Raw genomic sequence first — 13,797 nt, forward strand, 5'->3', positions numbered from 1 at the left:
CTCAAAATACATGTATGAGACAAATTCAACATGTCATTTTTACGTTGACCATATGGTTTAAAAAAATATCCTGGGGAAAAAACAGCAAGATGAAGGATTTTAAGGAAGGGTGTGAAGGTTACTTATACTGTACATACATGCAATATAGAGGGAAAATATAGATATTATGACATTAACGGACCACACACAAATATTAATACCCCATGCAGAATTAAGGTAAAAAGAGGAAGGGGAAATAGGATTACAAAAGTTATACATATATTGAAATTATAGGTCTGGCCACACATGGATCTTTTGTTTTAATGTATGAGTTCAAAGCAACTCTGCAGTGTGTAAGGCAGATAAGGGTTTATTGAGCCACATGTAAACAGCCATGGAAGATTGGGCAGCATTGGAGAGCTATGAAATAAACCTTAGGGAGCAATATTCCTTGCTTTTCATCCCAAACAACTTTAAATAAAAATATAAAATTTGAGTTCTGCTGAATTAAATCATTTAAGTTAGTAAAAAGGAAAATATATACCTCTAAATGTTTAGACAGCTGAGAGCAGACAAGCCCTGAGGCCAGAGAGAAAGAGAGACTTCAAAATCGTAAGAACATCCAGTAAACCTCAACCAGATACACACAGTCCCCGGGTTACGTACGAGATAGGGACTGTAGGTTTGTACTTAAATTGAATTTGTATGTAAGTCAGAACAGGTACATAAATTTAATAAATGCTATTGTTGACCGACTGTAACCAAGTGCTCTGTCAATGAATGATGGAGTTTCACCTCTCTCTGACCTTTTATTATTTCTACTTTATTCACTGGTGATGGTTTTTCTCTTCTTTACTGTATCACCAGCACTTGCTTCAGATTTTGTGTTTCAGAGACATTGTTGAAGGGTGAAGACAAAAGATTAAGATGAGCTCTTCTGCACAGCACTGTACACGCTATCACAGCAGGAAGGCACCACTCATCAGCACGTCTAATGTACTGACAAGAGACAACTTCCTGCTATGTATGTAACAGTACAAGCAGGCTTGCTATTGAGAATGAATGGGGGCATCGACGGGTGGTTTATCACCAGCCCACCTCACAGTCACCTCCACTACAGTATGCTGCCTACAGCGTCTGCCCACCGAGAACAAACACAGTGCGGCCAAAGGTGGGTAGTGAATCGCCCCCATTCAATAGGCAGCCATGCGATGCACACTATAATGCTACCCCCTGCCGCCCTGTTCACCCTCAGTGGCCTCCATTCAGCCACAACCGTGTCACTGCTTGCCTCATTACCAACCACCTGCCGAGAACGAAAGGGGCAGGCGTGTGTGGTGGGCGGGCAGTGAAACCGCTTGCTGCCGGGAGCCACCCAAGGGACACTACACTGCGCAAGCAGCGAAATCACCCCCCTCCAGCCTCCGTCCAGTCACGGCTTGCAGCATTACCAGCCGCCCACCGAGAACGAACGGGGCAGCCGTGTGTGATGGGTGGGCAGTGAAACTGCTTGCCGCCGGGAGCCGCCCAAGGGACACTACACTGCGCGGGCAACACTAAGCAGTTTTGCTGGTAACTTGAGTGTCCTTCTATTAAAGAAAACTGCAAAGCTCAGAGAAGCACCACTCCTGTGATTATTTCATAATTTTAGATAATGCGAGTTTTGTGTAGAAATGTAACATTCAGATGATATTTTGTTTTCTTTCATTATTTCAAATGCACTACATGTACAACAGTACAGGTAAGCAACCAGCTGACAGTAACTGTTAATACATTTAAACTGCTCCAGGTGTGACCAACTCTGAGGAAGTATAACTGTTAAAGAATAATACTAGTAATAACACCGGACACACTGTGTTATTGCAAGTATCAGCCACCAGCCAATGCTGTTAAATTAATCCACTGTTTTTCTTTCAAAAGTGCTAATAATAAACAAGGTGTGGTCTTTAACAAAGTAACAGGGTTCCTGCATGAAGTTAGATTGTTCTCCTTATTTTCTCCGAAGCAAAAACTTAATTCAGTAAAAGTACAGTATATCTCCTTATGTTTTTTATGTGATGTTGACTGTGGACTAGGTACTACAGAATGTTTTTATTACTTTGTGGCTTTCAATTTGCTGCACGTCGAAACCTGTGATTAGTATAGCCTACAATTATCTTTGAGTTTATGAATATATCAAAGGTTTGCTTGCCTGAAAGGATATAATTAAAAGCCAGGTGCTAAATTTATACATTCACGAAAACATGAGTGCAGAGAATACAGTTTATGAATGCCATACTACTGCCACCAATTTGTTTTTTTTAATAGTTTATTTCTGCTTGAATCTAGATAATTAATGTTTGTCAACGACACAACTTAGATGAAAGAAGTGGTCTTCCAGAGACAACAGTTGGAAGTCATCCTGATCAGAGGAATCTTCTGGTCTGTCTGAGGCACTGCACCACAAATTGGTTACTGGTTGACACATCTGCCTTTTTCCTTAATATGTACCTCATTCAGGGACAGACTTTCAAAAAAAAGTACTTTTTTTTTTTTTTTTTAATTTATTAAAAGCAAGTAAAATTTCCGTATAAACAAGTCAAATTTAATAAAACTAAATTAAATTAAAACCCCACCCTAGAGAAAGAGAGGAAGGCCAAGAGCCAGAGTAAAGCTTTAAGATTAGAAAAGCAGGAAGAGAATCCTTTTATAAGTCTACGTGCTAGTAGTGTAGTAAAGGCAATTATAGTTTTTTTGTCTTTCTCCACTTTTAGTTCATCTGGGAGTCCACCAAACACAGCTGCTAATGAATTAGGAGTGATTGTGACACCAAGGCTATTAGGCATTTAAAAAGTTTGCTCCAGAATGATATCATTTGGGGCACACCAAAAACATATGGCCCAGTGAGGCAGGAACTCGGTTGCAACGTTCACAGGTTGGGTCTTGCCCTGGAAACATTTTACTTTTATTGAAATTATTAACATCAAATAACATTTTATACAAGAAAGTCAAGTTTTACAAAACTAGGTTCAAACAGATCAACCCCCACCCCTGACCTTGGAAAGATTTTGGACAATTAAAAAAAAAAAAAAAAAGTACTTTTAAAGGACCAGTTACAAATAACCCCCTCTGTGTTTGATCAGTGTGTAGAACATATGAAGAGTAGAAATGGCCAAATACCAATTTGTCTTTCAGATCAAGAAATGCTACTGTTCCAAGCCACACCAATCCAGGTGTCTCCATCATTCCTAAAGTCAGAGTTGTAGTTCTAGTGGCAGAATTCAGTTAAGGTACTCTTTTGCACAATGAGGCTACTCTCCCTGAAAAGGCTGAATGCTTTGAATATTTCTTAGGTTCATATGCATTGATACTGGTCAAAGTTTGCCCCACTGCAACTGGCAAAATTATTACACTGGTCGAAAAACTGCTTCTGAACTCCAAGAGAATACAACCAGTCCCAAAGTTTAATAATCATACAACCTGAAACATAAAGAAACAAAAATGTTTGTCTCTCTCCCCCTAACCCCCCCATAAACATCACATTTGAACTTTGAAAGTCTGGAAACTAACTATACAATTATACATGGCTGACAGACATAACAATTCTATATTTATTTTTTGTCTTTATAATATTGAACACTGAAGGTATTTCATTCTTCTTCAGAAGATTAATCAATTTTTCCACTTAATGTTAACAGAGTTTTGGAATGATGGGGGAAGAAATTCAATTTATGTTGAAATTCAGTTTGCATTTTGTTTTTAGTAAGTAGTAGCAAAACAGTTCATTGAAGGTTCCAGCTAGAAGTATATTAAGAGGACTAGTGAACGGTTAAACTTTCAGGAAAAGCAGAAGTGGAGTTTGTGATATGAAAAGAGAGTGGGGCTTTTGTGTACTGTAAGAACAGAGAGATAAGTGTTTAGAGTGGAGGAGTGTGAATTGTTTATTATATTTGCCGAATACCAGTCTTGTTTTCAGTCTTGATTTCAATGGAGATTTGAATGAGGGTCTGAAGTGTGGTCTAGATTTGATAGTTATGGATAGCCGCTTTACTAAGTCAATTAAATTGCAATAAATGATTCAAAAAGTTATTGTAAGAAAAAGTCAAATAGCGTTTCACCCAGTTAGATTTCAGAATGTTTTTCATCACATTCTTTTCAGTAAGTATTATGATTGTAGGTTAAGAGCTGGGTTTTAATAAAAAAGAAATGATAATTTTGAACTTCATTTAAACTATGGTAATCAGAACCATGACGTTTTGTGTGATATGGCATAATGCATGATTCATTATTAACATTTTCTTGGATAATTCAAAATATAATTATTTAAATCCATCAAAGTAATACATTTTGGTTAAAGGCACTGGGTTAATTCCTAGACAATTATACTCTCTTTCAAAGCATAACATTGGCTTTATAGACCTTGATATTTCATTTAAAAGCAGAACTCCCTTATATATTTTATAAGAAAAAGTTGAGATGGTGTTTTTCTGTTTCAAGTTGCTAAACTGTTTAGACGGTGAGATTGCTTGAGATAGTGGTGGCTGTTCGTCTGTGATAATCATATATTTAAGAGTACAGCAGTTTTTGTGTTTAGTGTTATAATCTACCATTATTAACATTAAGGTTTATGGATCTCCATATAACTGTAGATAATTCTTCAGTATCAACCAAACTTTTTTTTGTCTCAATTGATGCCTCCTAATGAAGCATAACAGTATTTTATGTTTTATGGAATCCCTGCTTTTAATAACCCACTAGACCACTTGAGCTTAACTTTAAAATTAAGAAGGTCAGAATTATTAATTTATTATACAATTATGACTTATTGTTAAGTTCTTAAATGGTCCCACTGTTACTTAAAAAAAAATGCTTTCATTAAATTACTAGTGGTCAATCTTTACGTGATTTTTTGCTTTTTTTTTGTATTTGTTTTAGTTAGGATCACGAGTGGTTCCGTCATGTGGTGGGAGCGGCAACTCGTACCAGTGCATGCTCCCCACCCTGACCTGTTTTAGTTAGGCATATCTAAGGATTAGAAATACATAAGGTAACTGTGAGGTCATTGAACAGGCTATCGTATTTATAAGGGCTCCCATGTCTTTAAAATTTCCTAATTATTGATATTAGCTATGTGATGCTGGTAAATGAAATTGCAAAGTTACATTGCATAATGCCATTTTGATTCTTAGTATATGTCTTGTATACATCACCATTTATGGAAATTTACTTAAAAGGACTCTAGGCGGTCTCTTGGTCTGGAATCCCTACAGATTCAGTTTTTTTATTTTTAATAAATTTGCAAAAACCTCAAGTAAACTTTTTTCATGTTGTCTTTATGGGGTGTTTTGTGTAGAATTCTGAGGAAAAAAATTAATTTAATCCATTTTGGAATAAGGCTGTAACATAACAAAATGTGGAAAAAGTGATGCGCTGTGAATACTTTCCGGAATTCTTCTTTAAAGGTTCACATTCGATTATAGTATGTAGGCCATTTTTTAATTTTTCATTCTGAAGTGGTTAATAAAAGAAAACGCATTGTTCCTGTAACATCCAATGTCATAACACTATATTTTATGCATTCTTAAAAAAGAAACTACATTTGCCTATATCAGTGCTTACAGGATTCCTAAAGAAAATATTAAACAAATGTAAGAAAATACGTACAGTATATATTGATAGTGAACATTTTTAGATCTTAAACTTGGATTACACATATTATTACAGTTTGTATGTATGTCAGTGCTTATTTTTTAATGTCAAGGTTTTTGTGGAGGAAGATGAGCTGGTCAACATGCCCAGCTTTCAGAGCACTTCCCTGTGGTAACAATATCTCCTACGGTAGAGCTGAGAGATTCCAGTTCCTTCATTTTTACCTCCTTGTACAGCTTGGGCACAGAGATGTCAGTGATGTGTTGTCGGGAGGGTATAGTGTAACGAGGCTCCATTGCATTCACCATATCTCAGAAGGCTTCACTCTCTACAGCACTCAGAGGGCGCATATCCTTGGAAATTAAATAAGAGTATTGACAGAGTTATTTTGTTTGCATGAGTTGAGGTCTGTTTGCTAACTTCGGTGTGTGAACTTGTTGCATTAGTGAGTTGAGAGGGATCCACTTTAACACTTGCAGTTTGCTGCTCCTTTATCTGTACATCAGAATGGTGTCTTGCTAAGTGTGCTCTCAGATACATTGTGTTCCACAAATATCTGACTTAGCACTAGGGTATGTGGCCTACCAGCTACACTGTACTATATGGTTACGTACATATTGTATGTTTTATGTTTTACTCAGCCTGGGAAGTTACTCATATGTGCTGCCACAACACTAAGATAGTAAAATATGAAATTGTAAACTCAAGAGATCTGGCCGTCTGTGGCCCAGCTCGATGATCTTGAATTAAGCAGTCTGTTTTATCCTGTTGCTGTTATAAGGCCACTGAACAGCAGCCGATTTTATATGCCACTTGTATTAATGGAAAGCTGGATGTTTTATAGTCCATAATTTTGCTGTAAGTGGTTGGCGTCAATTAAAATTAAGTGGTAGTGCAGTATAATCAGTCTTAGCTTACATCTGTGAAGTATAAGGTTTCATTAGACTGTTGTAGAATTTACTCTTGTGGGTTGTCTCACACACATATTTGCATAACATGTTTAGGACCTTAGATACTGTAGAGACATGAAAAATAAAGAGGTGGTGGCTGCCTAGCCAGTGGAGATGTTTTTTGGTGATGTATAATTAATGAAGCATTGCCTGGAAATACTGATGTCATGCTGTGGATTAGGGGACTTGTTGTATCACACTGTAAGTTTAGTAATGAAGTGTTTTTTTGAAGAAAAGGACATTGCTTTATCTGACTCATTTAGCCTGAATGCATGAGTCATAAATGATGCTGGTCCTTGTCTCATTTTTTTATTTTTTGTCTTCCAGTTATGACCAACTTCTGAGTGATTAAACATCTGTTTATGCATACTCAGCAGTTCATTGGCATAATTTCCTGGGCTGATTCCATTGACCTTGCCTCTTCTGCCTCTTTGAAAGTGTCCAGCATTAGGAGGAAATAGCAAAATTTCTTTCACAGCATTGCAGTAATTTTTTTTTAAAGTAATCCTCTTTTGAACACAAAGACAAAACTGAAAAACAAGACCTGTTTTGAGACATTCTCCTCTAAAACTACATCGGTTTTGTTTTTAACACATTCTCTTAGTAATTTGCAAAGTGAATTAATTAGATCAAAATGGCCAAATCAGGGATGTCTGTTAGGTTGTTTGACAACAGCAAATTAGGCCTGTGTTGGCATGCACATCAGTGGGTACTCCAGTTGACTGTTACACTTCATCAGGCTTGTTTCTGACTTGCTCCTGAGATGGGGTATCCTGCAGCCTAGGTTGGTTGGCTTTTTATGCATCTGGATAAAGTAGCAAACAGTAAGCTTACCTAGATAATAGTCTGCAAATCTTTCGCTTCTTAAAGAAGAAATACTATATTAATGTATTAAATACCTGTTAGAACATTAGAAATATTGTGCTGAGAACAGGCCATTGAGCCTGACACGGTCACCAATCCTAATTATCTAGATTCTTCAAAATAGTAATAAGCTAAGAATTTTCATGAAGTACTGGTATTTCACGTGTCTGGCATTTTTATGTGAAGTAAACTTTCTAACATACATCTTGCCTGAAGAAGGGGCCTGAGTTGCCTCGAACGCTTGCATATTGTAATCTTTTTAGTTAGCCAATAAAAGGTTTCATTTTGCTTGGCTTTTCCCTAACATTTGTGTGAAATTTGTCTATAACAAGTTTCACACTATGTGCTTTTGTTCTTGTTGAGGAATCTATTTTAAAGTAACAGCTGGGATCCACTGTTCTAATTCCCACTATAAATCTAAACACTTTGATAATGTCATCTTTGATCTCTTGTTTGCATTAAATTAAATGCTAAACTACTTAAAGCACGCCTCAAATCTCATACAGTAACTTTGAGTCCTGGAATTGGTCTAGTTGCCCTCATGTGGACTTTCTCTTGTGTTGCTGCATATTTTCTGCAATATGGAGACCAAAACTGTACTTAGTACTATAGGTGAGGCCTCTGTAGTACTTTATATAACTTCTGAGTAACCTCCCTTGACTTGCATGTCACACATTGTGATATACTATATATCTGAACAGCCTTCTTGATATAGACAGTGAAGAATCCATTTTCTACCCCTCAATTTGTATTCAAGTATAACTTTTCTTCTTACTTTCTATGCTATATTTTCTTAAATAAAATTTAATTTTCATTTGACAAATCAGCAACATTTTGGCTGATTCTACATCGTCTTATAAGACAACAGAAAAAGATAACAAAACCTTACACCTCCCAAAGGGAGATGTTAAGTAAAGTTGTAACTGACCCTCGCTTTGTCTTGCTGTTAAACCAATTAATTAGTGTATTTTCAACATTTAAAACAATAAAAATTGTTACTTGATGTTTCATGTATGTGAAAGACAGAAGCACATCTAATTCAAAGGAGATGTTTCATCTTTCTTTCAGTAACTATAGCATTGTTAGGAGGGATTTTGATAACACATCATCTGTGCAAGCAATTTTGACTTCAGCTATAGGTGTACTTTTATACGGTGCAGTGACTTAGACATTAACCTTTAAACTGACATAAATCTTTAAAATGACTTTGACACTGAGCAGGTTACTTAATCTTCCAATGCTCCATCTTTAACAAATGCAAGACTGTTCATATTTCCAACTGTTTTCCTGGTAAGCATGAAAAATACTAATATATCATTTGTTAAGGTAACCCATGATTTATGTGCCAAAGAGATTGAGAATGGTACTTGCCTGGATGGCAATTATATCCATGAGCTCTGGAGCACAGAGGTAGAAAGCATTATTAACAGCTGTTACTATATTACAGCACACTGCTCTTACCCTTCAAATTCGTCCCTACAATTCTCTTGTAGCATAGGCCACAATTGCCCACAAAAGATCTAGGAAGGAAGTTTCATTCCTAAAAAAAACAAACATTAAATCAAGACATGCTACAGGTCTGTATCTAATGTCTTCATATTGAGAGTTACTATTACCAGTGCTTGTTATACAGGAACCTTTTTAACAATTCGTCTTTCTGGTGATTATAGTGTTAATGAGAATAAGTGTGTTATTACAAATTCTGCCATTTACACCAGTGCTGATTACTTCTGTGATCACAGCCTAGTGATGGTGAGGTCACCAAATGATCTGATCGTAGGGATGTCATTTGAATGTATCTTAGGTATGAAATTGAATTACATTGAAATAGCAACATTCAAACTGGCAGCCCTATTATAGATGACAGAGTTTGATGAGGTGGTGACGTCACTGAGCTTTTTTAGATGTTAATATTGGGAGAGTACCTCACAGCACCTCGTTCATACTTGCATTGGGAGCTGTACTTTATAAATCATACATTGTGACTTATTCAGTTTTTATGTCAGTTTTACTGGTATTTATCTTTATACTTTAACACAGACGGGTACTTTGAACTTGATGAACTCGGTTTTTGAGTGTTTTCACATGTGTTGTATATGTTGTGTGTAGGGGTGGTAGATTTCACTTCATATTATTCATGTAAAAATGTTCAGAACTAACAATGTATTCAGATCCTAGAGTGAAAAAATATCTCTTGCAGACAAGCTCATTCCTATTCATTTAAATTCACATATGAGTACATAAAAATAATCTAAGGTATTTACAGGGTGAAATGTGCCAGAGATGGCAAAATTTGCCTGCTCTCTGCAATTTCTACAAAACAGGTCCATACATTCCAATCAAATAATTGTAACGCAGTAATGTTTTATGTTGTGATGATATTTGCAACCCACTTCAGCTCGGGAGTTCCTGCCTGTGACCTATAATGGATGATCTCAATATAAATAATTTGATGTTCAGCTACTGGGGGGTTCAGTCCAATCATGTAATCAAACCAAGCTTATTTTCCTGCAAAAAAGCTTCTTTCAGACTTAATGACCAGTTTATCCTTTATCAGAACCCTCTGTACTGTTTTTTGTAATGAAAAGCAGAACAGGAGAAACATTTAGGTAACTCTGTAACAAAAAAAAAAAACAAAACATAATACTATATAGTATGGGAAAATGATAACCAGGATGTGTGGCTGATGAAATGTTCATCAAAGCTTAAACTTCTTTACATGTGAGTAAATGTACTTATCCAGTGTAAGTTTGTGTGGTTTTAGTGCCTGTCCTATAGCACCATTGGTTAAAAGGTATAAACTATTTCAAGGTTAGGGAGCCACTTCATGTCTGTCTGTCTGTCTATGCATAGTGAACAGTTTCTGACTTGTTACAACTATAGAGGTAAGGTTATTCTTGGAGCTTTAAGTTCTATCAAACAATGCTATAAGAGCTTGGTTGTTTAAGCCAGGGAGTTATGCCAGTTTTGGTATGCTCAACTGTTAGGCATGGCACCACCAATTCTTCCCTGTTTTTTGTTGGTTTACTAATCTGAGTACACACATTAAGCAAGTATATTTTATCATTTGCATTGCACACAGTCAAGAATTTAAAACTGGCATTATTGCTACATGAAATAAAACATTGTCAATAGCAATGTGTTGTATATGGGTATACTGACAATAACATGTACAACTGCAATAATGATATATTTGAATAGAGTGGGGCAAAGTCCAAGACATTCTTTGTATTATGGCTCTGTGTTTATTTTGTGTATATTTCCATACTAAAAATAACAAAGAATTTGGCATTGAACATGCTTAAGTTAAGCAACGAGAGTTTAAATATCAACAGGATATATGAATAGTCTGGTGCTTGTTTTTTACACCATCACTATATTTGTTTAACTTTCTTAAATCCTAGTGTGAAACTACAAAGATCACCAGAAATGTTTTTCTTTTTTTTTTTCCACACTTTTCTTTACCCAGCATCCATTTCACAATACTTGCAATTCAATTAACAAACAGTACAAAGTAATTAATTGGTCTTTTAGCAAGGTAAAGATTATATTACAAATGCTTGTTTTGAAACTGCACATTTCAAAAGTAGTTCATTTGAACTAATGTGCAAATTGACAGTAGTAGGTGTGCCCATTTTTTCCCCATTTACCTTGCACATTTGTCTACTTATGTCTTTATTCAAAATAATGTGTGAAGCTGCAGTTAGAAACATAACTTTGTTTAGGTGTCACATTTGGAAGACATCCAAATGGTTTGGCATTATGTGGGTTGCAGAGCTGGATAGGTATTATCTGCTTATAAAATGAAACAATTTATTATGAACATTATGAAAAGTAGGAGTAAAATTTCATTAGAAATAGTATTTCTCTGACAGGCCATGAAGTACTTACTGCCTTGTAGAATTAGGAAAGAGAGTTGCAAGTGCATAATGGCACTTTACTCTGTGACATTTTAATGTGCTGGTAGCTTGGCTTGATAGGTTGAGGATTGGTAGTGCAGAACAAAGTTGGAAGTCATTTAAAAATAAATGCAGTTCTGTATTTGGCTTCACAGAATTATTGTGTACTAAATATTTAATGCAAATAACATGTTCCGTGTATGTAAACTCAACACTAGATCTAGATGTGCAATATCAGCAGCTCCTAACCAAGTGTCAGAAAAACAAATGGATGCAGAAAAAGGTTCTAGTGATGGCACACTGTATACTGAAAGTTTGGCAAAGGTGAAACACATCTTTACAAAATGGAGTCCACAACTGAACTGACTAACAATGGGAAGGTTGTACTATTTATATGGGGCATGCAGGAAGATGTGAGAATTCAGGGACCGGAACCCATAGACATATATAGATCGACGCTACATTCACTGTGTTGCCCAGTCAACACGAAACGTTAGTACATCCACCATATTGCGAGTGGCAAAACTGCCATTTTAACTAATACAGGTAGACGTGGAAACCGGGTTTTCTGATGAAAAAACAATAACGTTTAAAACAGTATCGTTTACATACAACATATTTTGGCGAATCGTTTAAATGCAATTATTTATATCCATTTATACACTAATAATGGCAATTATTAAATAATAATATAAGTAACATTTCTCTGACTGCCTTCTTCCATCTCTGAAATATTTCTAGACTTTGTCCTGTTCTTACACAACACAGTACAAAGGTATTGGTTAATGTCATAGTCACCTCATGTATAGATTATTGTTATGCTATTCTATCTGGCATCCCACAAAAACGTACCCATCGCTTACAACTTCTTCAAAATTCTGATGCCAGGATAATAACCTGTTCTAAATCCACTGAACGTATTGCACCTATTCTCTCTCAACTTCACTGGCTCCCTGTTCACTACTGAATACAATACTAAATACCACTCTTAACATTTTAAAAATCTCCACAGTCTTGCTCCCCCTATCTCACTGATCTGCTACAGACTTATACTCCCTCTCACTCACTCAGATCCTGTAATTTGAGAGTATTCAGTCTGGCAATATGGTGCAGCCTTAGTTTGTGGAAGACAGACGCAACTAAAGACATGAGCATAAAAATGATGGTTGTCCATTTCAAATTGTGTTTCCTCAATGTGCTCCTTGAGAAAAACACATCATCTGAACCAATCTCATCCCGAACAAACTGATTGATCAAAGATACACTGACAGCTTGCCCTAATGTCGACTGTCAGATAACACGCTCAGCTACTTTGACCACCTTGACTGTACCCTCAGAAGGAATCATCAAACCTCCTTTGTTTTTTAATATGAACAAGTGGTAGCTTTGATCATATGATGCTGGTACAGCATCTGTTACTAAACTAGCATGGCACATATCACAGGACAGCTTTCTCAAAATCCCGCTGAGAAACAACATTATTTGAACTCGTAAACCGTCTCCCATGTGTGCATGTGTGACACAAGGTATTGGATTAATTTTGCTGCAGGAATAAAAAAATAAATAAATGTGCTGCAGTAATTTAGTGAATTTCAGTTGATAAAGTATTCTTCCTCGATCTGTTAGTCATTGATAGAGAATCTATACTGAAGGACAGATCCTCAGAATTGTGGTGGGATTAGAAAATCCTTTTTCAGAGGTGGTCTTTTTTGAAATTGTTAATAATGTCGTTGATTGGATTGTGCTATCCATTTAATAATCCAGCAGTGTCCCAGACAATATGAGGGGGTATTGTTTGTTAGTGCAAGATTTAATTTGCTTTGAAACATGTCTTGAGGCTGAGTGCCCACTTGTTTAATTTAACTGCCAGAAGTTATAAATAGAAGTACATATATGTTGCATAAAATGCATATAGGACAAATAAAATTCTCCTTAACAGTACAAGTAGCACAAACTAGTTAATATTACTGAATTGCTTAATGGATTTTAACCAAGTTATAAATTAATACATCCACTTTCTTTGCATGTCTTAACATGGTGGGCAACCACAATAACAATGATGTGAAACAAACAGTAACAAGTGTTTTCCACACTACTTAGCATATATGAAATGAGAAAAATTCCTTATTTAGCTTACTTTCTTGCAGATTCCTGGAGAATTCCATGAAAGTCAACCTTCTGAACTATTGAAAAGTCCATAGGTTGGTCTATTCAGAACAGAGGAAAGACGAAAACCCTCCAGAATAATTTATAAGTGGAAGCCTCTTACCCCCTAGACTGACTTTTTTAGGTTTGAATAAGTTGCAAATGTTTATGACAGTATTTCCAAAATAGAAAACAAAACTATGCTACCAGTCAGGTTCAAAGGTATTTTTTTCTTTTCTTTTTTCAATTGAAAACAGTAATTGAAGCATTCATTATACACAGAGTACATTAAATACAAGCAAATGATTTCATTTTATTTTCAGCTTGCTCCT

The 13,797-nt window shown here is 35.9% G+C and overlaps 1 protein-coding gene across 2 annotated transcripts in view; it reads left to right on the plus strand.

The window, feature by feature from the left end:
* The window catches only part of itgb1a (integrin, beta 1a), a 91,065-nt gene that overhangs the window by 20,267 nt on the left and 57,001 nt on the right, over positions 1-13,797 (plus strand). The window lies entirely within an intron of this gene.

The sequence above is a fragment of the Polypterus senegalus genome, chromosome 5 (assembly GCF_016835505.1).
Source record: "Polypterus senegalus isolate Bchr_013 chromosome 5, ASM1683550v1, whole genome shotgun sequence".
NCBI classification, from domain to species: Eukaryota; Metazoa; Chordata; class Cladistia; order Polypteriformes; family Polypteridae; genus Polypterus; species Polypterus senegalus.